Source organism: Motacilla alba, chromosome 3, assembly GCF_015832195.1.
Source record: "Motacilla alba alba isolate MOTALB_02 chromosome 3, Motacilla_alba_V1.0_pri, whole genome shotgun sequence".
NCBI lineage: Eukaryota > Metazoa > Chordata > Aves > Passeriformes > Motacillidae > Motacilla > Motacilla alba.
In genome coordinates, this window is record NC_052018.1 from 64,885,293 (window position 1) to 64,911,299 (window position 26,007).

General features: G+C 37.9%; 1 long non-coding RNA gene across 2 annotated transcripts in view; it reads right to left on the reverse strand.

Annotated features, from left to right (window-relative positions):
* The window catches only part of LOC119698777, a 134,343-nt gene extending 113,464 nt beyond the window's left edge, over positions 1-20,879 (reverse strand). For both annotated transcript variants that reach the window (XR_005256244.1, XR_005256245.1), the window contains exon 1: positions 20,041-20,879. This is a non-coding gene — a long non-coding RNA (uncharacterized LOC119698777). The remainder of the gene's footprint in view (positions 1-20,040) is intronic.
* Positions 20,880-26,007: the final 5,128 nt, after the last annotated feature.

Here is a 26,007-nt window from a genome sequence, read left to right on the forward strand (position 1 = left end):
CTTTTTATCACTGTAGGCAAAACTGAACATAGAGGAGGCAGAGTAACTGCCCTCAGCTCCATACCCATCCTGTCATCACTGTTAGTCCACTGCCACACAACCTCTCCTTCAGCTGCAAGAGCTGGAGATGAGGACCATGCAGAATGGGGCTGAGCACCCACATTGCAGGGCTACCAGCAACCATTAATGCAGATTGTGCTGGGGCTGCTCAGCGAGAAACTTGTCTAGGAGAAGTGCTCTGCCACTGTTATTGCCCCATTGAAGTAACAGGGTCACAGAGCTGAACTGCAACAACTGCAGCTCAAGAGAAGACTCCCTCTCAGCCCTTTCTTTAAGGGCATGTTCTGGCCACTCCTCTTAGTCTGTCTCTGCAGACACCAGCTCTAGTCTGACCATGCTTATACTGAGCCACAGTTTCAATGTCCTCCCATCTGCATCTGAGGGACTGAAGCTCCATGATCCTGCACTGTCTCTGTCTGGCAGAGGAGTCTGACAGCATCCACCTGAGTCCACACACGTGAAAACATTCTTGATTCACAAGAGGCAGTTCCCCCAAAATTGCAAGAGTATTTCTTAGAACAGATAAAATGTAAAATCCAGAGCTAAAAGCAACAACAGAGTGAGAATAATGTTATTATTTTATTAAATAAATAGATGGTACTATATTGTGTATAACAAATACCACAATGAACTGAGCAGTAGGCAAAATAGTTAAGTAGAAAAGAGTAGATTTTGGAATTTAAATACATAATCAGTAGACCTGAATTTTAGCCCCTGCAACCCATTCCCAAAGCTAAACAGAACTAATGACAGCGGCTTCAAGTTTGAGTTTCTTGGGGTTTTTTTTTGTTTTGGCTTGGGTTTGGTTTTGTTTTTGTTTTTTGTTTTTGTTTTGGGTTTTTTGTTTTGGTTTGGTTTGGTTTTTTGGTTGGGAGTTCTTTTTTAAACTGATAATAAACCCATAAAAGTTGGATGGGAAAGGAAAAAAAATATCAGTCTTCACTTTTGCCTCTAAAGATACCTATTTATCATCATCTTCTGTATTACATTGTGATCAAGGGACAATAATGACAGAAGAGAAAAAAATGCAGGCACTATTATCTGTAATTTTTTTAATGGATACAAGTCATAAGAAAAAAGACATATGAACTGCTGTTTCCTTATCTTTTGTATATCAATCCACTTTCTCTCAGAAGCCTAAATTTTATGGGAAAGCATTAAAAGCAATTTTGCAAAAGGTCATAATTGCAACAACAGCCAGCATTTCCTAACTAACCTTGGGAACTCTTCAGTAAATTGTAATATCCAGGAGATGACATCTCTCTATTAATAGATACAAAAAATGTCCTGCTTTTCCTAACATGTGTGTGCCACACATGGAACCAATTTCCTGTTGCAATATTATCTGGACTATGAAAAAGAAGAATGCACTTCCAGGAGGCCTGACTGACAACTTTTCTTGTATTTTCCAGCAGGCCTGGATACATGATACAGAAGCTCTGAGAAACAGACCTTTTACATCCTATTTATTATCCCTTTAATAGGAACTGATCATGATGAGACACGTTAGCAAGTTCATATATGCATTTCCCTAGCAGGAGACAAGCATTATTTTCTACTGCAACTTATATGCTAACAGACATAATTTTCATTCATGAAAATAATTTTTGGTAATGAATGCTACATATTTAATATATGTACAGTCTGTAAGCTTTGTAAATACAATTATTCTAGTTTGCAAACAAAGGCTAATCAATTAAACTGATGTCATGTAAAATAAGAGTGTCAGTCAGAAATAAATTGGGGAATTCTCATACCTCTCATGCTGCCATGACTTCAAGTACTGTCAGCCTTTAGCATCAAGTTGCATGTTCTGTTTTGTTTGTCCCATAACTTTTAGGAGAAACAAAAACTTGAAGATGAATAAAATAAATTCAGAGTATTGCACGTTCAGAAAAAACATGTGTAGAATAAAACTGCAACTTTCCAGGAGGGAATTTACTTAGTACAAATCACAAAATGGTGGAAAATAGTGTTATAATCACATCTAATAATGATTTATGGTTACAGAATCAGATGGCTGAATGACTTTATAAAAACAGAGCAGAATAAACAGTAATTATTCTGGGAAAAGAGGGCAGGTGGATAGTTCTGACCACGGTCCCCCGTGCTCCTGCCACCTTGGCTGTGTCTGCCAGGTGAGGGGTTTGCAACCCTGCAGCTGCAGAGCCTGGCTGCAGATGCAGTTACACAGATAAACCTGTACCTGTAGGGCTGGAAGACCCTACTTGCCTGGCTGGAGGAGGAAAGCAGGACAAGGTACCTCAAGGAACAAAAGCACTTCTGCTACACAAAGCTGTACTCACACATAATGCTACTGACACATAGCTGCAGTAAATACAGTGGCAAAGCATGCCAGGTGTGAATCCAGATGAGATTATGTTTGTGCTTAGAAGCGATAAGTAAATAGTAGCAATAAAGTGCTAAGTATAACCTTAAAAGAAGGATGCAGTTTGGAAAGAAAGAAATGGAGAGAGATATTTCTAATTATAAGGATGGGAATCTACACTCTGAATAACTTATAGTAAGAAGATGAAGAAAAATTTATAGGACTTTAAAAATGCACTATGGTCTCTTCTGAGAGTATTCTTATGAATTACTAAGTGGCATACAAATTGGAAAAGATGTCATTGGGGTGCTTTTAAAAATCACCAAACATACTAAGCCTAGGACACACAGTCTGTCTATAAACTAATTACAAGCAGGCTGCATGACATTCTTTCTCATAAACTTGCACATTACAGAGCCAAATTTAGGTTAGTTGTGAGGCTGGAGACAAATGCAAAAGCATTTCAGTTGTTGAGAAATGTTTTGCTTCACTAAAAAAACCCTCAGAAAAAACAGCAGGGGAAAAAAAATAAGAAGAGAAGGGAAGAAAGAAGCATCTCCGGAGGTTTAGTGCTAGCTTAGTTTCTGGTTTGTGTCAACTTGTTTATATCAGCTGCTGATTTGCGTCACTGGCTTGGCTTTGTGGTTGTATCTGGGGCCTGATGGACACCCTGGTGCATTAAGAAATTCACCACAACAGTACAGCATGTTAAGATCAGATAGCACAGCCTAATGTTGTTTTCTTAAGCACACACACCACACACAACCCTACTAAGAAGTTACTGTAGGCAGCCAGGAGAGGTGAACTCTAGGTTTGATGCAAAGCAACTTTAAATTCAGACAATAGGAAAACGTAGCACTAAGAAAGTGCATACTGCATATTTTTAGGGCTACCAAAAGTTGTACATAGATTTTTTAAAGGATCTGGATTTCTAGGAATCAAAATACCTTATATGTCTTCATTTCCTCTAAATTTTTAGTGGAGGCATCTTGAGCCACTGCATACTTACTGTGTTGTGCAGGGAAATTTTTTTTTTTTGAGATGTAAAATAATATTTTAGCTGTGGCTTTCATTGGCTCATTGGAAATTTTAAAAAGTAAATCCTGAATAGTTAAGCTTAAACTTCTGACCATTTGCAATATTGACCACCATATAACTTAGATGCTCTGCCTGCACCACATAGGCTGCCCATAAAGAAGTCAAAGTTACACTTTAAGCTTTTTGCCCATGATTAGATGGCACATGTTCACACATACAGAACTGCCTAATTAAAATGCCTATCTAACTGAATGCTGCAGGAATGATGCCTTCCTGCTATTCCAGAAGCACAAAGTTTAAAATACAAGTCAGAGACTACTGGAATTCTGAGGGCAGACTTCAATAAAGCTTTTACTTCAGCTGAGGTTCTGCTTCACATTTTCTGTTCAAGCTTCCAGAAAAAAGCTTTACAATTCTTTCTATTTTTCTGATATCTCATAGAAGGTCTAGTGAACAAACAAAGAGAATACCACTTCACAGACATATTTGATAAGACAAAATAAAATGTTTTCAAACCTATGTTTGCTTCATGCAAACTTCCTAGAAGAAACAGCAGCTCCAAGAGCCTCAAAATATTCCACAAGCATGTTCCTTATATAAAACATGGGTTTTCTGTTTAAAAATGACAAATTTGATCATATTTAAAATATTAAAATTACTTCCAGTCCAAATACTACGGTTAAAATCTTTTGACCAATATGTTTTACTTCTCTTTTTCTTTCTGAAAATTTCAAAATACTTGGCTTTTGCCCAATGTGAGAAGAAGCCAGATTTTGAAATCTTGAATTCTTGAGTGAAGCAGAAGGATTATCCCCTAGGTTGTACCGATAATATACCATATTTCAGATTGAGGAGCTGCTGTTCTAGAGACTACCAAGTGAATCCATGAAGACTCCCAAAGCAAAAAATCTTGCAAAGAACAATAATCCATTTTTTAAACAATGAGTGCAGGAGCAATCCAGGGAAAAGCACTTCCTAGTCTGTAGACTAGAAGCAATTTTTCAGAAGCTTGTGGTTCACTACAGCAGAATGCATGCAGAAATAATGCCGCTGCCTGCACAGAAGATGGAAGTGAATATCACAGGAGATGTTAAAGCAGATCTAATATTCTACAATGCAGGAATAACTCATTTGGTAGTGAGTATAATTTCCTGGAGGCATGTGCAGTATTGCCCCTATGAAGTGAAAAAGCTGACCTCCCTTGGACAGATTGTCCAAGCACACAATGCCCATTCTCATCCTGAGGAGCTTCTCCTTTCTCCCCCTCTCCTGTATGTTGACACAGAGCATCATACTGCATCCTGACTGACAAGGTATTAACCTACAGCCATCACTTTTGATAGATACTTCTTTCAAGAGGAGCTGTAACATATGGTGTCAAAGAGAAATTCATCACATGGCAGCTTGGTTTGCTGAGTTTGACCTGCATTTTGAAGTAAATAGCAGATTCTGTACAGACTTGTTATGATTTACTCTTTCAGAAGTATAATACAATAGCAAATACTAGAGACAGTTTTCACTGAGTCTTTATTAGTCATCCCTTTTAAAATACAGTTGAGAGAAGCAAAGGAGTTTTGATTTCATTCAACAGCTTTTTTAAATATCTCCTCATCTTCCTCTTTATCAGCACTCCTCTGTTCTGGAACTGAGAGATTCCAGAAGCATTGTGAAATGTTAACAGAGCTGGTGAAATCCTCCACACCAGCTGGAAGAGGCACACTGAGGATCTGGTGAGTAGGAATGAGCCAGATATTTAGCTGGAATAGGTCTGTGGTTTCAGGGCTGTGCCACAGACTTTGGGCTTTAAGGAATTCTGGTCCTGCTGGCTCCAGCATAGGAAGGAAGAACAATGAGGAACAATAAGGAGTAATTTGGCCATGGTTTGGTGTATGAAGACTGTGCTGAGGACAGCAGAACTCCCTGGATGACCAACTCCAGCACAGGGAGGATGGGAAGAACAAAAAAGGGATGAGCAGTGGTCTCCAGTGGATTTGTGCACCAAAGAGCACCGTCACCTCATCCACATGGGGGCTGCTTCCTTTGGGGGCCCTTCTGCTCTCCGCCACTACAGTAAGTCAGGAGTTTTGCCTTCCCCGTGTTTTCAAGTCTCTTTTGATTCAGCCATCCCAGAGAGCTTTAGCAGGTCCCAAATTCCATCCTTTCAGGCCTCCTTAAAAATAGCAGAAGGGCCCCAAAGTATGCCACTAAGACAGTCAGAGAAATTTAGAAAGGAGGTTTTGCAAAAATATTTACTATGTGAACACCCTTCTGCTGGTCTTCATAGGAACTGAACTAAGTGACCAAGGGGGAAATCTGAAACCAAAGCTTCTAACTGAACCCACAATTAAATAGAAAATCAACATGCCCTGCCTGTAATGACAACTGAAAATCTATGTCAAAAGCACAAGCTTTTAGTGTCTTTATAGCTTTACAATATTTTTTCCAATTTTTTTTAAGTGTATACTAGTTGAATAAGATACACAGAAGAATGGTCCTCTTTGGTGCTCTGCTGACAGCTTAAACTAATTCTGTTTAGTTCAGAGGTTTGACTATCTGCTTATTGTCAATTCTGGCTATTAGTCACTTACTTTGATGTAGCAAAGTTGTAAAATAAGAAGCTAAGTCAGTCCTTTCGTTCAACAATCCCCTCTAGCTGAGAACATAAGAAAATTAAAATTTGGCTGTAATACTTACATTTTATTTCTTCAGACATTTCAGCATTGGGAAATAATTATTGTAGGGAAAAGGTGTGTATGTTCTCCTTTTTTTTTTTTTTAATAGACAAGTAACTGCTTTTGAAATAAACAAGTGTAAATTGCAGCGTACATAATGTTTTTTGAGTCCTATAACTCAGTTTTTCACAGTCCTTGTTTTATGTAACTGACATGGTAAGAATGGGTGAGGCAGAGTTAGTGCAGTTACATAATGTGATAGAGAAGCTACTGTGGAGCTTCACTGAGATGCCATGAGAGAGACAGCTACAGCAATGTAGGAGAAAGCCATTCTTGACCCAAGAAAGTCACTGCTTGTCCCCGGTCAAAGCTGCTCTGATGGTAGGTGAAAACCCACTTTGGTACATGGACTGTCCATGAAAATGAATATTTGCCATTGTTCAGAAGAGAATCCGGAGAATATCACTACAAAGAGAATTTGATAACTTCAAGGGGAACTAACAAAATTTTCACCCAAAACAATGAATGTCACAGACTTAAATGTCCAGATTAAAAAACAGTGGAGGACAGTGAAAAAGACTGGGTATGCCCTGCTTCATTCCAAAGAGTTGAAAGGGGGGGAGGACACACCATATCAAGCAAAAAATTCTCCCACGGGAAATGTCTAGCCATATGTACAGGGACTGTACGACTGTAGATGAGAGAGTGAGAATATGAAGGAAAATACCATTTTGCTAAACAGCCTGTCAAAGACTTGGCATCCTTTTGGATATTTTGTCCAAAGTTTCATGGTTTTAAGCTGTTGCAAATCAGAGAGAATAGTTTTGTGAGAAATATGTAAACAGGTCAGTATGACACTCATCAGATGAATGGATAACTCATTTTAAGGCAGTTTCAAATGCTGTAATGCAGTTATTGCTCAACTTCCATATTTAACTGGTGCCAATATCGCTGAATAAAAACACAACTTAATGTATTACAATATCCAGCTACTGGCTTGGTGACCACTTCAGGTCAAAGATTCAATCTGCTTTCTCCTTACAGTTTAACAGAACACAGGTTTGAGGCTCAGAAAATCTTGTGCCAAGACAAATTCAACAAATCACTTTAGTGTGCCACAATTTCCCTACAAATTAAACAAAGCGTAATATTTTTAATTCTTAGCAAAGAGCTTTCAATCAACTGATCAAGCTTTAGAAACTGTACAAGTGCTATTACTTGCTTATGTTTATTTGAATGCACCACTTGGCATGATAATATTAATAAGGCATATTAATATTTCTGTATAAACACATACGTGTTTTTACCCAAATTCATAATTTAATGAATACATTCATGTAAGTTATCACAGTTGTCTCTCTGGCACCTTTATAAAATTCATGAATGATGCAGAGTATGCTGTTCTCCACCACTATTTTTCAAGCCATCTGTATTTCTCAATTTAATATTCACTTAAACTAGTTTCCTGTACACAGAAGGAAGGGTTTCTAGCAGAGAAATACTGATGTAGCTACAACAGGCCATTTAAATTGCTAGCCCTTTTCCTCAGCCCTCTCTCATACCTGATGGAAGCCTAGCAGACTTGGTAAATCCAAAGACACATGCACTCTTCAACTATTACTGTGCATAATCCATCAATTCAGAATGAATTCCCCTTCTCTGCTGTTAAAGCCAAGCCTCCAGGCCGAATCTGAACAGCCAATACCTTCTTTTTCTATGAACTCTGCAACAAGATTTTAAGGGAAAGCTAAGGTACAATGTGTAAATACTCTGGTGTTCATCAGTTAGTTTACTGGTTCGTTATTTTTAATTTCCATTGGTTCTTAGCATATTCATATTATGACAAGATAACCCAGGCTGGAATAGACCTGAGGAGATTTCTACTCCAATCTTCTGCTCAAAGCAGGATCAGCTGTAAGGTCAGACAAGGTTTCTCAGGGCTTTTTCCATCCAGGCCACGGAGAAGACACAGCCCCACTGGGCAAATTATTCCAGTGTTTGATTGTCCTCATGGTAAAAAAGCTTTTTTCTCATATCCATTCTGAACTTCTCCTGCTTCAGCTTATACCTTCTGTCTTTGGTCCTTCACCATGCAGCACTGTGAAAGGATCTATCTGCTTTTCCATAATAATTTGATCATGGCAAGGGCAAGGCTGTTTTGTTTCCCCAAAGCATTCTCTCTTGCAGAATGAACAAGCCCAGCTCCTTCAGCCTCTCTGCAAAGTGCTTTAGTCTTCTGACCACCGGGGTTGCCTTCTGCTGAACTTGCTCAAGTTTATTAATGTCTTTCCTAAAACGGAGGGGCCTGAAACCAGGCATAGCCTTCCAGATTTCATTTCACGACTAGAGATCTCACAAGTACTGAGCAAAGAAGGCTAGTTACTTCTCTTGATCCTGTTAGCATAGCAAAGGAAGCTGTTGTTTTTCTGTACTGCCAGGGCATGCTGCTGGCTCACGTGCAGCTTGCTATCTGACAACATTCCCATGGCCTTTTTTGCTTTGGCCATCTCTGTCTAGTAGTTCCTACTGTCCAAAGTAGGTCTTATGCTCATAAAATCCAAATTCCTGTCAATGACATCAGCTGTGCAACCAGAGATTGACCCGTGGAATCCACCCACCGCTCCAAGCCTTTCCTCTGACTGGCAGGGCTCACATAACATCACCTAGGTCTCCAAAACTTTGGCCTTCATTCCCACTGATCACTCCTGGTATGTTCAAGGTTCCTGCTCCAGATGTATCAGTGCTGCCAATGTACTCAAGCAGCAAGAGAAATAGCACATGGGTCAGACAAGCCTTGGCAGCTTCTTTGCAGCATGCTGGGTCTGAGTTCCCAGCAAGGACCAGACTTCTCAGACAGCAAGCTGCACCCCTAGACGTGAGTCCTACACTGCTGTCACTCGTGGCTTCCCCTTGGTGCTGATGCATGGCTCATCAGGAGGCTGAGTTTCTTGCCCAGGGATGGCTGTCTCTAACCTTGCCTGCCACCAGCACACTGAACCAGTCCTGCAAATGCAGGCTGGCCATCCTCCCCTCACCAGGAGTCACCAGACTCCTGTCTTTCCCAGGCTGGGGTTTCCCACTTGACTCCCACAACTGACTGTGGTCTCTGGCTGCCGTCCCTCTGAGGAGGTACAGGTTCAGGATTTTGCATCTGCACGATGTCTATGAAGATGCCATTTATTCTTCCTGCTGCTGGGCAGTTTATCCCCTTGTTCCCACAGCTGCCTGTCTTGGCAAAATATTTCCCCATTTTGTACACACCTTGGGCAGACAAGGACACTTTTCTCCCGCTCCAGCCTTGGGGAGACTCACCAGCTGTGCTCTGAAGTCTGAGATATGAAAAGCTTTTTTCTCCCACTGGAGCTGTGACACAAATAGAGGCTTCTGCTGTGCCAGTGAGGCTTATGAATGCTGACCTCAAACAGAGGCTAGACAGAGTTAAAGAATAAAGTAGGTATTTATTAGAAGGCCTCAGTGGATACACCTTGGGCAGCACAAGAGCCCAGCCAGGGCTGCACCCAAGATGAACCCAAAATGGTCACAAAATGGATGACCGGTCATGAGGGTTCTCACTTTTATAAGTTCTGGTCCATTTGCAAATTGGAGTTTATTGTCCAGTTATAGCTTTAGATTATGAAGTCCCATCCTTCTTGTTTCTCTCTTCAGTCCACTGTTGTTTATGGTCTTGGGCCCAAGATTTGGGTTGGCTGTCCTTAGTCCCCAGCTAGAGAAGTTTTGACTCCCTACTCTGTGAAGAGAGCTTACTATCCCCCAATATGAAGCTCAGAACTACACACTAAAGCAGTAAAGAATCTGAAAAATATAAAAGCTAAACTCTGAGGCAAAATCAGGGGTAGTTATTCTATTTGGTGGTGGGACCTCTGCCCTGTGGTGCAACACTGATGAGTCCCACATAGATTTCTGCAGATTTCTGGACCCCTTCCATGTACCTTTTTGAGCAAACTGCTGCTTCTGAGAGCTGTGGTCTGGCACCTGTGCTCTGGGACTGCTAATATGAGCAGAATAGATACTTGAATCTTTAATCAGGATCAATATTTCCCAGCAAGAGAGTCTGGAATTGAGGACAACAGAAAAAAAAACACCCCAGAAGATCTAGAAGTGAAGTCCAAAGCAGCTCACCAAGCTGCAAGCACTGGAAGAGCCCAAGAAGTACCCCAGCTCCGTGGCATGTTCCGAATCCCATGAACTGCCACTCTGAATGCCAAGACCCTCTTTGCAGCTCTTTGTTACTGTGTTCCCAAAAGAACCTTGCTGTTACAGAATTAGCCTGGCTCCAGTGTGGGGTACCTCCTCATGAGCCTAGACATCCTGACAGCAGTGTGCTCATGAACTCAATCCCCTCACAGCAGCTGGAAGCCACAGGCAACAGTCTCTCCATGATTAAACTGTTCACAACCTCATTGTCTGTGTCCCTTCTTGCAAAGCAAGCCTGGCAAAGCAACCCTAGAGCATTGATCACTTGTGGAGGCCAACACTACACACACACATTGCACCCACAGTAACTGGAAACCCACCACAGGCATAGAATCATAGAATCCTTGGTTTGGAAAGGACCTCTAAAATCATCAGGCCCAAACATTTACCCAACACTGCCAACTCCACCACTAACCGTGTCCCTGAGCACCTACAGGTCTCTTAAATACCTCTGAGGATGGAGAATCAACCAGCCACTTCCCTGGGCAGCCTGCTCCAATGCTGGATAGCCCTTTTGGTGAAGAAATCTTCTGCACCTCACCAAGGTCCTACACCAAGAGCCTCTGCTAATGAGACCATGAAACTGCTTGAACACTCTCTGAGCAGGTCTCACTTAGCTCATGGCTGCAGCTGCCCTTGTAACATCCAAAACCAGATAGGATTTCTGTAGAAGTCATCGCTTGATGTTTATGACAGATTCATATTTTCTACTTTCCATCAGCAGTTGGTTTTAAAGAGACTATGTGGTATTGTTAGCAGCTCAGGTGTGTCACTCTTTAATCCCTGACACCTTTGGTGGAGAATGTAAGGATCCAGACATCGCTAATCTTTAATAATTATCATACTACTCAAAAGAAAAGTTTCTTAAAGACAGTAAGTTCCTTAAAATATTACTTTTCCTTTCTTTGGACTTAAAAATTATCTCAGTCATTCAGAAAAGAAACTGTGTTATGAAAAAAAAGTTATATATATAAGATTATGCCATGTCCTTTCAATATGCATTCACTTCTCCCATTGCAATGAAAAGGTTGCCTGCACAATGATGGGTAGACTTTGGCTTAAAATACTGACACCCTGTTTAGACTAAGACAGATATCGCCAGAAGTGATAGGGTAAAAATGTAACTAAATATTTTTCTTGTATCTTTTTACAGTGCTCACGTAATTCTCCGTCAAAGGGGTCAAAACAAAATAAAACTCAACATTTCAAAGCTCTGCTCATAAAATAAAATAAATGTCAAAACACTTAGATTGTAATAAACTACTGTGAGATGGAGAAAATAGTGTAAGAAAAATATTTCTAATCCAGAATGCCAAATAGACTCTCACATATGATAAGGAGGAAAAAATACTTTAAATACAAGAAGAGTCTTGTTTAAAATGAAATAGAATAATAAACTGAACATTTAATAATAAAGAAAGACCTAAAATTAACTAAACTATGCCATGTGAAAGGTTATGAAAAGACAGTAAAGGAGAAACAGTGCTTCACTGGGGAATGTGCAGTTCTCAGTGCTATTGATAGAATTTGTACATAAATCAGAGACAAAGTGGTTCATTGTATGTAGCAGAATACATAAATAAAGAGACAAGATCTAGAAAAAATGAGGAGCAATGATTTACCATTACCATACCTTCAGCCCTCAGACTTTACAGGTAGGCATTGCCTTGTCTAGTTTACATGGAACTAACAATTTTTGTATGAGACTGAACTGATATTCTTTGCATACAATCAGGAAGCACATCTGGAGTCATGAACTGCCCATGACAGATAAAACCATTGCCACAGCATCCTCTCATATTTAATTTTAGAATTCAGAATAAACTGGAACTTCAACTTACAAAGAAAAAAAACTATTTTCTTAAAACAGGGGGGTTGTCCCAGACAATAGAAGCAGTGAGGACCTGCTGTCTATGTCTTGCCACTAAAGATTTAAAAACTTGAATTTAAGCATCCAACAGTTTTGAATATCCTATTCTGACATACTTTCTCCAAAGCAAAATATTTGGGAATTTTAGTGGGGTTTTAGTTCTTCACAAATGAGTACCATTTAGACATTTTGTCCCAATGTTGAATGAGAAATATTTCCAAACCTTGAAATTTTTCATGGAACCTAAATTAGGTTTGCCAGCTTGCACTAGTTAGCAGAAAAGCCATTTCAAAAGAAAATACAACTATTTGATGTAAGTAGGGACAAGAACACATATTTTAGAACACAAAGGGCTAAAGTAAACTTCAGCTGTTGTTTTCAACAACAAACAAATATTTTCATAGTCACAGGGAGTGAGCCCAAGAGGCCCGGACCCTGTTTGCACATCCTGAGCTCAGAAGTGCACTGGGATGCAGTGCTTGGAACCACTGCTGTTATGGGCTCATCGCACAGCAGAATGTAGGAGGGAAGAAGCTCTGTGAAGGCCCATTCTACATCTCCAATGTCACCATCATATAAAGTGAAAACCTTTGAGGTTTCTCAAACTCTGAGTGTGTAAAAGATATTTATCTATGGAAGCTGAGCTGCGTGTTGAGTTTAAGGAGGTTCTTGGGGCAATGTTGCACACAACTGAACTGTTGTAAATCCTTGTGCTAACACACAGCTTTGGCTCAGGAGAAGAAGATGATGCCTTTGCCAGCACCCTAAGTGCTCTGAGAGAGCCTAATAGCCATGATTGGCCTCACCTGGGGACTTCTCACACAACCCCTGTCCATTGGCTCAGGAGCTCCATCTTAGCTCAGGCTCTGCCAGGTGATCTGGACTGGTTCTGCCTGATCCTCCTTCCTGCCTGGAGCTGTCAGATGGTACACAGTCCCCTTGTAATTTGTATAAACCTACAAGAATTCACTGTAAAACTTGAAAATTGGAGTCTTGTAGTGCATCGCACCAGGAGCCTTTTAGGATGATTTTGTCAAGAAGCAACTTATGTGTGTATTGACATTGTTGTGCTGATAATGGTCAGTACGTTAAGAGCAACATTAATTGAATAACACAGCACCCTGAGACTTCAGTAAGACCTGCCATGTTTTCTTAGTTTGTGGGCTGTAAAGTTTTTCAGTAAGTCAGAGTATTAACATCAGTACTATAAAGCATCATTTGATATTGCTATTGTATGTTACTAAAGCACATTACAAAATAATAATGACCAGCTTTTCTTTCACCTAGTAAAGCAGTAACTGCACATAGCAGTACTTAGAAGATGACAAAAACTTTTTTTTTTTAAAAAAAAAAGTAGCCTTAGTAAATAGTTTTAAAGTTACTCTTCCTATCTAAGATCCTGAGAATGGAGCAAAACAGCTTATCTGCAGAAGACAAAATATGAAGCAAAATACTTGATACTTCCAATTTCCTCCCCAAAATCATTGAAAATAAGTACTAATAATTAAAAATCACAATTCAAATACTATTGTAACTGCTTATTTTTCAGTTCCTAGGTGCAATTGTATAATCACTACAGATAGAAAGACATGACTAACCTTGAGGTTCTGAAACTGTTTGCAAGTACCTGTGGGCATAAAGAATGACCTTGAGTTTTCCTTCTGCACCAGTTATTCTTCCCATAAGCTGTCTAGCTTCAAGCTATAAAATCTAGTTCTAGATGTACATAGCTAAAATTTAGCACCCGCTTGTCAAATTTGAGAATGAATATTTTGCAGAGAAGCAATTGGTTAACTTAATAAAATATGGTGTAAGTATGAACAACATGTATCCTCTGCTGTTTCCATTTACTTTAAATGGGCAACACTGGAGTTCAGTTAGTACAAATAAACTACAGCTAACCTACAGTGGTTGGAAATAATTCTGCTTTACTGGCATTATTTAAAATGAGAGTTCTATTGCATTATGGAAATGTGGAGAGTTAGTTTAACTTAGTTAGTTAAACTTTTTAGTTTAACCAAAATCAGTGTACAGTTCCTCGAGGACAAAGAACCCCAAACACTACATGAAATTTTCTCTGATAGTCAGATTTAGGATGTAGCTGGAGGCATTGTTCCCAGTGAAGCAGAGGACAGAAAAGACAGGCTTTCTGCTAGAGCCTGGAAGGCTGGGCAGGAGGCTGGAGCTGACACATGGGCTTTGGCTCACAGTTCATCTGGCACAGTGTATGGGTTGTGGGCCTGCAGTTGAGGCCAAGATTCAGGTCTGATTGTGTCAGGTTTTGAGTTAATGACAGTAAGGATTGAAGACCTATGTTTATCCTGGGAATTGCAAGGAACCTGGTGCTGATGCAAGCAGCAGCAATGAAAGATTCATGGTAGATGATTTGGTATCTGGTGTTCGCCAGGCTGTAGATAGCTAAAATCAGTGCTATGCTTAGGATGTAGGGCAGAAGAGCTGTAAGAGTTTGCTTTGCCTCACTGTGCAAGGTTTAAGCCTCTGTAGCAGTTTTCCCATTTCCTTTTAATAAAATACTTGGGAGTTGGTCTTTTTACTTCACCCAGTAGGACTGCAAAGTTGTGCAAATATGAAGACCATGGGAGCAAATACATCACTACTGCACTACTGCAGGAAAGAGATAAGAAGAAAGCTTCATAAACCGCTTTTACAAAGCTTTTGCAAAATCAAATAATGGATGAATTTACACCTGTAACCCATTTTAAAAAAGCTTCAAGGTGACAAAACTGATACGAAAAGTTTAACAAATAACTGCAGCAAGCTGGTTAGTAATGGATTGATTCACCACTGCTTATTAGTCTTCATTATCAATGAAGATCTAGTCCCACTTCATACTAAATATTTGCAGAAAAAAGTTATTATGACTATTTTTAAGCTGAAAATATTTCATCTCTGCATTAAATCTGCAACGTTTCCCCCAAGGTGCTAGTATTCCTTGGTTTGTTCTAGAAAAGGACTCAAAAACAAACCTAAACCCAAAGAAAAAAACAGGAAAATCAGACAGCTTTCATCACCTAATAGAATACCTGCTAATTTCTCTTTACACTACAGTATAGATGTCTGTCACAAGACACGAAGAAAGAACAAAGTGTCACTTAAACTTTTATTCAATGTTTCAATTTAGTGCATTTTGAAAGTATTAAGTGGAAATGAATATAATAATCACAAGGAAACAGGACAAAAATTTATTCAGGAACTTGATCAACACACTTTTGTTCAGAAAATAATAATGCAGCACTTGAGGAGAAGGGTTGGCATTTAAACAAAAGCTGGATGCATATGAAAAAAATCTGTAAAAAGATGACAATTCTTTTTGCTTGACTGCCACACATAAAAGTTGGAAATAAATTGCTTTTTTAAACAAAAAGACATTGTCTTTTTTCATTACTGCTCATACAGGGCTCCAGGTATGCAAGAGCAACAATATTGTTTTCTTAACCTAGACCTCTGTGAAAAGGACTTCTAGACTCCTAGACTTCTTGCGAAAAGCATCATTACTTTTATGATTTTTTGCTTCCATTCAGAATATATCAGTCAGATAAAATTTATTTGCTTCAAAAGAAGTATTGGCTTGGATTTGTTTTTTTTGGGGGGAGGGGAGTGAGTTTTTTGATGGTTTTCTGGTATGTTTGGGCAGTGTGCGGGTTTTTTTGTTTGCCGTTTTTGTTTGGTTGGTTGGTCAGTTGGTTGGTTTTTTTGCACCATCCATGTTAGTACTGGATAGAGCTGAACAAAACTGTCATAAAGTAAAAAAAAAAAATCTGGTTTCATTCCCTTGAGAAAAGAAATGCATAGAGAATCCAAGATGACAATAACACTCTACAAACAGTAAATTTAAGCATATTGTATTCAGTTCCTGTTAAAAACTCTAGCAGTTTTGAACAGAAACACAAGAAATCCTGGCTTAGCATTCTCCTTGCTCCAAAGGAAATTTGGTTCTTTATAGATTTTTGTGAATTCAGCTTACATCTCCATGTGTGCATTATGTACCAAATGTGAAAGGCAAAACCCCTGAAAGGGAGAGAGTTAAAAGCCTTTGTGTGATCCTCATATGAGAAGAGTGAACTACAACCAGCAAAATGGCCTCTTACTGCTCTGAAGGATATTTTTAATCAGGAGATGTTATAAAGGTTTGAGTTAAACCTCCCTTCATCTCCCCAGTGCCATGTGAACATCAAAACCAGGACCAACTGCAAATAACTCTTCGTCCAGTTAGTCCATTCTTGGATCTTTTCACTCCTCAGGGAGGTCCTGAGGTTCTCATAAACAATTTTCACATAGTTAATACACCCACCTGGCTCACTTCTAGACCTTTCCTAGCCTCAGAGACACCTACATGAATACTCTGATTTCTTTTCAGAAAAAAATCACTCCTTTTTTTTTTCTGTTACCTGAAGAAAGCTTATGTTTTACAGTCTCCACAATATCATCCTTCCTAAGGAAAAGTGAGAGAACATGTTTGAGTATTTATGGGCAGTAGAAGTGGTCCAACACTACAGGGGAAAAAAACCTTTTTTTTTCTTTTTGAAAATCCACTTTTCCTCAGCTTCTTTTCTCTGGAAGATGTATAGACTTGTAAGTCTTATGCAGAGTATGAACAGGACAATCTAAGACAATCCCAGAATATCAGACCCTCTCTCCCTAGAGATAGACATTTACCCATACTCTTTAAGAAGCTTCTTTCTCCAAATCTGGCACCCAAGTTGCCAGTAGTAACAAAGGCATTTCAGTTCACTTGAGATGTTTCCACCAGATTCTTTGTGACTTCTCAACCTCTATAATGGCATGATGCTCTAAGAGGAGTCAGAACTTGCTGATGGACTTCACCCTTGGGAAATCTACTATTTCTCACCATGCAATCAAACCAGGGACCAGAAAATATGTGAGAGAAAATTAAGAATAAATTTATTTCAATACATTACAAAGATTATATTATGAAGAATACATTACTACATTTGGAGAAAAACATAAAGAAAAATGACAAAAATACACACAGTGCTCTTTGGATGCTCTGTTTAGAATGTCTTTTCTCTGGTTAGTTGGCAGAACCAAGACCTGAAACTAGTGGAATATTTTTGCCATGATAGAAATTGTGACCCAGTTCTTGAAAGAGCTGCACTCCCAGGCACAGCTTTCTTGAGTAAATGCTACTAATGGAAGAAACAGTAAGAAAACCCACCTGAGTGTAAATACACCCTTGCATCTTTCCTGTAATATTTAATCTTGGTAGTTATTTTAACAGAGAAAAATTTCAACTTCTGTGCAAATGAAATGTAGTTTGTTCCCTAAAGAGCAGTCTGTTTCTGGATTGTTCTAGAGAGGTTTAATACTTCAGTTATCAACAAAGAAACACCTGGTTATACTGGCTTTTCTATGTAAACTGAGCATGACAGGTAATTTTTTAGAATTTGCACACACAAGCTTATTTCACTACATAACTTTTCTAAGTTGTACACACTTGAGCTATTTAATCTACTTGAGCTGCTGTATAATTGCATAATAATACTATTGGCTCTGACAACTACATGTGATCATGAATGAGAAAATGATGGAGGTAAGGCACATCTTTATTAGCATTATCTTAATCAGAGCTAGTCTCATTCCAAATATGACCTCATCAAGAAACAAAATTTTAGTTTTTGTAACAAGAGTTTGTAATTCTGTACTTGTCAAGTATATGGACCCAAACCAAACTTGCCCCCAAGTTCATTCTACTCTTCTCTGTCTCACCTCTACTTTCTCTAAGCTATCATGTGGAACATTTCATCTTCTATACCAGGACGAAAATTAAAGATGAAGAAAATCATTCTATCAGTCACAGGTTAAGAAAAAAAACCAACTCCGTCAGGCAGATACGCTCTTTTACTTATCCCTTTCCAGCTTTGAGACCAATCCAGGCCTCAAAGTGGTAAGGAGCAAGCATGGCCTTTCTCCCAAGACACTGTAAACACCACAGAGGTGACTAGGATAAGCCTGGCTTGGGGCTAAGGATACTCTTCCAAGCAGCTTGGGAAGACATTAGAACAGGCACCACAGTTTGGCTGAAATCCAGCAACTCATTAAAATGTTGTGACAGCGAGCAGTGCTGATAACAGCACATTAAACTCTTATCCCTCTCTGGTCTTGGACCAGCATGAGGTTTGTATGATTGAGCACAAAGCCGATGAAATGTCTGACTAAACGTATTCCCAATAAAACCAATCTGACACAAGGGCTCAAGACATCCATGCTTCTGTCATTCAGGTTTTCCCACATCACAGCTGAGTAAAACAGGGCAGAAAAACATAAGAAAAACAAAAATTCTTTAATGTCTTTTAACTGAAAAGAGATAAATATGTAAAGATACAACTAAAGCAAAGCAAGGTTTTTCCAGTGAACAATCCCCTCCCTCCCCTTATTTCTAATATAATTTTCTATCCCTGAGTTACCAAAAAGAAAATAAGCAGTGCATTCATTGAAAAGTCTGTTTTTATCTGAAAAGATTATTTTTATCAGTTATCAACAGAGAGAAACTTAAGACTGAAGCAAGCAAATTGCTATCAGCTGCAAACTACTTAAAAGACTATGAAGTTCCACAAGCATGTGTGGGTCCCTGGAACAATGGCGCATACTAGGAGGCAATTTAGTACTCCTTGATCTAAGAAACATGCTTATAGTTTGAGTATAGACTTTTGCGGGTTTTTTAAGAGCAAAGAGGATGGTGAAATTGGAGTATCTTATCATTAGCCATTCCAGGTCAGCCGCTAATTCACTAAACTATTTAAAATTCAATACATTTTTCCATTTTTATGTACCCAATCTTGAAAATTTTCCTTTTCAAGGTGTCTCTAAGAGATGAAGCCAACTCTTTTACTCCACAAGAGGGGCTTTGTGGAACTGCAGTGCAGTGATACAAGAAGGCAAAGTATGCCTTTGGAGTTCTTTTCCTAGCATTTTTTAGACTGTCTATGAATTAGTAAAAACTGGAATAGTATCCTGCCACCTTGAAAGTATCTCAGCATTCAGACTTTTTTTTTGCATAAAGGAAATATTACCGTTTAATATTACAATTAACTTAAGACTCTGTGATTCAGCTTTATGCAAAAATCCATGCTTTTTAAGAAGTTAACATGTAAAAGACTAATTCTGTAGAGCAAGCAAGAAAGTATCTGTTTACTTGAACCAGCAGAATTTGACCCAAATTATTATTTGCCTCTAACATGGATCTTGTGTTGCTGAAGTGCATGAAAAGAATTTCCAAATCAGCAACCCACAACTATAATTTGCCAGTATGTGGCTTCATATCAGGGGTTGCAAGGAAATGTTTGTTTTTATTCTGTGAAATATGGATGTCTCCCACAAAACTCAGAACTGCGCATTAATACAAACTTGGAGTAAATAATCAAAAGGGGCATCCTTGGTAGTGCCAGGAAATGAAATAAAACACAAAATCTGAAGAAATTTTCTTAGATATATTTCTCTTAAACTTCATAATATTTAATATCTGGGAGCTATTGAAATAGCATTAAATCATCTAATTTAATCCTACATTAGATTTTACCCAGGTACCTGTATATAAATCTGTTCGTAAAAATGTTTCCATTCTCAGATAACTAAACTGTATATCCCAAGCATAGACAAGGGTTTGGCTCCCAGTAGTGACAGATGCTAGCTAAGCCAAGATGGATGATATCAGCAGGCAACCATACGAGTAAATGCTGAAGGAAGCAAAAGTTCTCGTCTACCCAGAGACAAAACTCTTTCCTAGTCCTGCAAGTGTTAGTATGAGCCTAGTAAGCATCTCAGCTTTGAAAGTACCTCAGCACAACTTTCCTTCTAAAAAAGAGATTTAGTCCTACCTTGTAATTCTTCTGCTGTTCTGCTTTTGTGATCCTCCTTTGAACCATCTCAAGGAACTTCAGGGCTGAGCAATGACAAATATAGAAGTATAGGGGAAAGATTAAAGTGTTGTTTGGAAATTACCTAACCATCGGTTTAGCAGCAACTCCTATTAAAAAAAGAAAAACAAATAATGGAATGAATAATCAAACCACTGCATGACTGAAGTAGCACTCATCATCATTGTGTTGAAAATAAATTGGGTCAAATCATAGTTTCTTTCTGTGAAATGAGTAACATGCTTTGAGGGGGTAACACTTTGTGCATAAGGAAGAAGCAACTGATGCCATATATATCCATCTTTTGTAGAGTTTTTGACGCTTTTTCACATATCCCTTGTTTGCTCATGCAGATGTTATGTACTCTGAAATTAAATATGCACATTGAAGGTACAAAACTGGTAGAAAACCTATTTAGAAGTAGCTTTAGAAGTATCATTATTTCACTGCAGGAGTCTGCCGTGGGGCTGACACCTTTTGATGCATTAGTTCTTGAAGTGGGCTGTAAAGAGGAAGCTCTTTAAACTGGCAGTTACACCAGCCTGTGAGGAACTGCAAGCACTTCAGGCAGGAGGACTATAATTCAAAGTGATCTTGACAAACAGGAAATAAATCTGAAAAATGAGAGTGCAATTCAGTAAGGATATGTGCAAGATGTAGATGCAGAGCAACAAGCATACATACAAGTTGGGGAGTGTTTAGCTGGCAGCTGTGCTGAAAAGGATCTGAAACTCTAGGCTTGGTCAACAGTATCAATGCCATTGGTAAAAAGCACACATGACAATCATGCAGGAGATTGATAAAGTTATTCTACCTTTTTCAACTCTAAGGGCTTACCTGTAGTACTGTGTTTAATTAAGATACACTTTAAGTGAGATTTGCACAAATTCCAGAGCCTAACAAAAAGCAACAGGCACGGCAGATCAATTTAGAGTCCTGTGTTCTATGACTCTGGGGCAAGAATATCAAATAGACTTTTCTCTCCACAGCTCATTTGATTAGTAGCAATTGCTGCAACTACTAAAAGTGCTAAGTAGAATTAATACAATGAGGCTGAGAAAGGCAGGCTGTACCAGCTTATTTAAAAAGAAATAAGGTTGGGTAGTGCAAACAAAAGATGAGAGCTATGAAACATCAAAATTACATAATAATCCCAAGTACAGTAAAAAGCACAGTGGGAACTATAAGCAATTTCATAACCATTCACTAACAACTGGACTTATATGTATATATAGGAATGAAGATTCAAGTGTATTCCAGCTTTATCTAATAATGCAGAGAAGTGAACTGCAGTGGGGAAATAGAAAACCAAAATAATTTAGACAAGGTGATTCAATAAGCTGTATATGAAAGCCTGATAAACTTGGGATAATACAAAAATAATCTTTAGTTCTTTGAGGATCTGCAGGCCCAAGTAAGAGAAATTATCAAGAGACCAGAGACTGACCATGTAAAAGTAGAATAATTGAATCAAGAGCTGAAATGGAGAATGATGGAAAATTACTGTATTTGATAGGTAGAACCAGACTACCTATGATCTTAGGAAAAGACTGCTAGTAATATGACCTTAGCCATGAAACAGTTTGCAAAATCATAAAAACACCTAGGAAGAAATCTTGCTCATCAAAATACCAAAGAGATAAGTGAAAGTATCTAGTCAGTATTTCAGGAAGAAATCAATTAACCTCGATCCTGCTATTTTCCAATACATTGGTATTATGTAATAGGTTTTTCATTTGAGTGATTTATGTACCTGCATCTGAGATCTTTGTCCCTGATGTGGTCAGGTTGTTATGCCCTAACTTTAAAAAGCCTTTTTGCAGTGACAAGAAACCAGAAGCAAAACACATGGGTATTAAATTCTGCATCCTGAAATGAAAAACTTAAGCATCAGGAAGAGTAGCTGTCTTTAGATTACCTGAGTAAATAGCAAGAAGATATAGAAAGGCTATAAGAAATTGTATCAGGATAGAAAAAATGTTACAAACACAGGGAAAAAAAAGAGGCAATACTGTGTTAGGTACAAATTCTGTCTGTGTTCAAAGAGTAGACAGAGAACCTTGACAGAAAAACATCACACAGAAGGAAAAGAAGAAGGATCAAGGACAATTACTAGATTTCTGCTTTCAGAAACAAAATAACTGAATTGATAAATGTACAATGAAATGAGAAACAGAGAAAAGAAAAAATTTTTGTCAATAATGTTTTTTATAAATGAAGTCTTGCCTGTTCTCAGAAGGTAACAGAATCAAGACAGGCATGTAAGAAGGAGTTAGAAAATGTACAATTGATGAAATGTACATAGAAACAATAGCTAAAATAGATACTCATTATGAATCATGACAGGGTAAAGATATATTAAAACTCCCTGACAAGATGGGATTCTTAAAGATCTATAGGAATGGCACTAGGAGGCTATAAGGTTAGTTAACACTGAAAACTGAATAGTAGAAAAGTATCTTCAGTCAATTCCTCACCTCTTGCTCAACAGAACAGGTATAACAGAGTCTTAGATGTTGTCTATGTTGAGTATCTGAATTGCAGGATTTTTTAAAAGTACAAGCATCTTTACAAGTAATTTGTGTTCTTGCTGTGCACAGTAGTTAAAGAGAAACATTTTATGAAAAATAGTGTTCTGTTCCTTTTGCTTTCAATCATCAAACCATTTACATGTTTAATCAGTAATTCACTAACTTTCATTTTGAGTTCATATTACTCAGAAATTACTCTAAATGTCAACTTACACTGACTTCTAAAGCATCTTGATAAACCTCATATGTAACTTTGACAGAGCGGTACATTTAAGTAAGACAAATTAAAGCTGAAGTTTTTATTTTTGCTTGGCAGACACTAAAACTGACTATAGCACAGTACCAGCACATCACCCTAGCAGAGGCAAAATTACCACATAACTCAGTGCCCATCACTGCAAAAATAAACTGCATGTTAGGTTGAATGCAAAATTTTATTACAAAACTAAGAAAAGATTTTTCAGGTTATTTGGTCCTGGTCAAAACTTATTCCATCTTTCTTGGAGCCTGAATAAATTTTAAAAGTTGCTTCAAGCTATCTTTTCTTTGCTATTTAGACATGCTCAAGCACAAAATGCTCTCTACAAACACCAGCTCCATCTTATGCATTGGCCAAGTGTAACACATTAGAGTGGATCACCAGAGTCCATCTCGAAAGGACTTTGATTTCAGTAGAAGTCCAAAATTGTATTACCCCTTGGCTAATCACAAAAAGGATGAAAAATTTTAATGGCTTTCATACAAAAACATAAATTGCACAAAACAGTAATGTTTTTTATAAATATGGTCTGAAAATTTGTCATGAAGGTAAACGATTTACATTGGTTCATTTACCACTCAAATGACTTCAGTGAAGATCTGGCAAGACTCCATAACAAATTTATTAGAAACAGGTAACAGCAAGGATTCACAACATCATATTTGCAATAGAACTATTAAAGTATTCCTCAAGTTTAAAAATGGCCACTCTTTTGCTGACAATAGTGATTCTTACTCAAGTAAGAGTAAGAATCCAAAGCAGTGAAAGCATGAAAAGAACTGAACATTAAAAAAATACTGAAGAATAAAATGTCCCAGAGAGATAAACAATAATGTTTAAAAATATAGCCTTGAAGACTGAAAGAGTTATGAGAACCTACCAAAGGACTACAAAATAAAGTCTCAAAACTGATTTCATTAAAAACCCCAATCCTTTAAAACAAAAGATAGCAGATGAATCACATCAACAATTACATTCTGAAACAAAACACGTAAATTTTAAAGAATAAATTACTTTTCTGAAAAAAAAAAATGTAGGGAGTAGTCTACAAATAAAATACTATTAACCATAGGATACAATAGGGATATTCAGGAGATTCATTACTCTTTATTAAAGCTTATTGTATAGCTAATAAACAGCACAAAAGGAAAACAATTTAATTAAAACATATGCAAAGATGCACTAACCATACGAGGGAAATAATGTTATTTTGAAAAGTTAAAAAGCAACACTGCTGCAGTTAGTTACAGACAAAATCTATCTTCAATGTTTCGAGAACATTTGAGAAAAATTAGACTTAACATCATGTGCTGTTACACTGCCATCCTGTGGCAAAGCACTGTGAACATAAGAGTTTTCTAAATGATAACCTCCTTTCAAAAAGACTTAACATTCTACTCTTGAAGATAGGGAAACATCAGTAGAGATTTAGCTTCAGGAAATGCTTCAGGAAATGCTGCTCAAGAAATACTAACTTTAGTGAAAACACAATAAAATTTTTCTTCAGAAAGTTCATGACCTCATTGTCTGGACACAAAATTTGAACCTATGGCTTCTGAAACCTAGTTTCTGGCAGTGAAATAAAATGAGTTTGCATTCTTTTCCTCATGTTGCAAAATAAACAAATATTCTAGTATGTTGAGAATATTGGTACACATTCTGAGATACAAGGGAATGTTCATGTGACTCTCCTAATAACTTCATTTGAAATGAAAAGATTCTTACATTTCCTGTAAACATCAGCTCCTAGGACTGTGCCACTTTGTAGCCTTACTTCAAATCTCTGCACAAATAAGATGACTAAGACTTGATTCCCTTAAAACATTTTAAACCCCTAAACTGAAAATATGCTCAAACAGGGGAAAGGGGGAAAAATACTAGGTTTCTTTAAATGTTTTGTTGAATTTTAATATAAAAATCTTTTGCATTTGGCCTATAAGTAAAAACTGTAGTAGACTGTGAAGTACACTTTCTGCATTACAGAATTTGTTTTATGAGAACAATCAAGAACAACACTCACATGAAGGTGATAAAACACAAGAAAAAGAAGACCCATGGTCGTAACTGATATTGTACTTACTCCAGGAAACACTTTGAGACGGTAACAAGGATGAACAAAGTCAATGAGGATAAAGGACATTCTTAAACACTTGCAAAACTCTTTTCTGAGGAAGGACTGCTTACAGTCCCCCCTGAAACGAGGACACTCACTTAAGGAGCAGGAAACGAGTCAAGGATTGAATGAGCACAGAAATCTTCTTAGTTCAAAGACTTTCAGATCTCCAAGAAGCTGCCACAGATATTTAGGCTTCCAAAAAAAACCACATACAGACATTTCTACTGCCAATATCCACATATTTGGGGCACACCAGCTTTATAGCATAGTTAGTCCTTATATGTTTTCAAAGCACTAGAAATAATGCAATAATCTCAGGATGCAGAACATCTTGCACAAGTGCTAATTATTAAAGAAATTGGTAATTGACTTTAACTTTTTGACACTTTTTCTTTTGAATATCATATATTAAAAATACTTCTTTTGGTGGCCCCATAAATTACTCAAGCTTCAACTTATGTGAAACAATGAGATCGTTTGCTCAGAATACCAAATACCAGAAACTTAATTATATTTTGCTAACATGAGAAAATAACCCAATAATCAGTTAAACAATTAACTTCTACCAAAATAGCACTGTGTCTTAAAACCTCTTAGGCTATCCAACCCCAAACTTTGTTCCTACTTTGTATACTCAAGCGACACCTAGAGGCTGTTCCTGCATGTGACAGATTTTACCTTTTGTTGAAAGTTAGGCTATGACAAAAGCCTTGATCTATTGTTCATCATTTAGAATTCCTGCAAGATTTTCAGAATACAGCTGACATCTACAAACTTTATATATGTACACTACAATATGCCATCTTTGTTCATGTCCCCTTTCTACTTCCCATACATACCAAATGCAAGATAAAGGGAAGTGCCTGCAACTGAAAAATGAGGTGAACACAGTGAGCATGTGCTTTTGAATCCATTGAAATACTCCATGCATCCATAATTACTGTTCTTTCTTTTTCAAAAGTCTTGCTTATCTTCTTCTAGCAGAATAGGAACTGCAAACTTGTCTCTGCTTTTGGGCAGGA